Here is a 1,574-nt window from a genome sequence, read left to right as displayed (position 1 = left end):
TAAAATCGATCATTGACCTTTGGCCTAGGATGCTCTGGTACCACGTACACTTATGAGCCTCCCTATGTTCAAACTTGGTCTGGTTTCCCCACACCCGCCCGGCGCCTCACACCCTGGACAACTCCGGAGTAGGACAGAGTCCAACCCCTATCCAGGAGTATGGTTTCAGAACCGAGACTGTGCGTAGAGGTAAGCCCCACCAGATCTAACTGGTAGCGCTCCACCTACCGCACAAGTTCCGGCTCCTTCCCCCACAGAGAGGTGACATTCCACGTCTCCAGAGCCAGCCTCTGCCGCCCGGGTCTGGTATGTTGAAGCCCCTGACCTTCGCTGCCACCCATTAAGGCTATATTGCCCTGTAGAAATATCTATCTACTATGGATGGAGTTTCAAGACATTTAGTACAAATATTTGTGTTCTCCTGAGGATGAATCCTAGTTACTTTGGCAATATACTTGTCTAGCGCCGCAATCAGGTCAAATTTCAATGTGTCCAGTACTTTGATTCATGACAAAATTACTCCAAAACTAATGACATTACCATCAGCCTCAGCTGCACTTTATGTCCAGTGCTAATTAGAAAATGTTAACATGATAACACAACAAAGTAAGATGGCGAACATGGTAAATGCTATACCTGCTAAACATCAACATATCAACATCGTTAGCCTTGAGCAAGTTAGCATGCTGATGTTAGCATTTTGCTCAAAGCACCACAGTGCCTAAGCACAGCCTCACAGAGTTGCTGTAAAGTCTGGTTTAAACAATGGTGGTGTATTTAGCAGAGGAGTGTGGTTACCCTGTCACTTATTATTAACCTGGATAAATGTGCAGCTCATTACAGACTGTTATGCAGGTGTGAGCCAGAGGTTTGAGTAAATTTACTTCATCCCTTTCTTCTACGTATTGTAGTTTAATACAGTATGTACAGTGCTGCAGTTAATGAAAAGCCCATCTGAAGGCCCAGCACTGACACCGGCCTGGACCTGTGGTTCTCTCACACTTCATTTCTGCCCCATTGGCAATTTGTGCACCACTAAAAGGGTCTTCTCTCTCTGTATAAGGGGGAGGAAGTGGGGGAGGCTTGCACTTTCTTAACCCAGTTAGCAGGTCCCTGCTTTCCTGATGCACCTCTCGCCCCTCTGGCACCTTGCCTCCCCCCCTCTCTTCCTCTCTTGTTCTGAGTGCTCTTCTCTGTCGGTGTCAATCGCTCGCTCCTCTTAAAGAGCAGACTCTGTGCTGTGCCATGATCGCTGATGTCAGCAACCACAGTGATTGACAGCCAGGCCTTTTAACCTCCAGCCCAGGGGTGGCTGGTGGGCTGGCTGGCGGGAGTGTGTGTGCATGAGATATGATGGTACATCGGAATGCATGTGAATATGTAAGCAAATGCATGTGCGTGCTCAGGTTGTGTCTATGAATTGCATGAGGTGTGTGATTATCCACTTATCTTTTAGCCAAATCATACTAACAAAGCTTGGCTTATTATTACAGCCAAGCTTGCAGTCCTCCTCTTGTTGCTCTAAACAGTATTTTATTTAGCCAGCGGTGCGTGCGTGCGTGTGTGCGTGTGTG

General features: G+C 47.5%; 1 protein-coding gene across 1 annotated transcript in view; it reads right to left on the bottom strand.

The window, feature by feature from the left end:
• The window catches only part of acbd6 (acyl-CoA binding domain containing 6), a 31,720-nt gene that overhangs the window by 2,448 nt on the left and 27,698 nt on the right, over window positions 1-1,574 (bottom strand). The window lies entirely within an intron of this gene.

This window comes from Etheostoma spectabile, chromosome 9 (genome assembly GCF_008692095.1).
Source record: "Etheostoma spectabile isolate EspeVRDwgs_2016 chromosome 9, UIUC_Espe_1.0, whole genome shotgun sequence".
NCBI lineage: Eukaryota > Metazoa > Chordata > Actinopteri > Perciformes > Percidae > Etheostoma > Etheostoma spectabile.
Note: the sequence above shows the minus strand (reverse complement) of the source record. Positions and strands in the feature narration are given on the sequence as shown.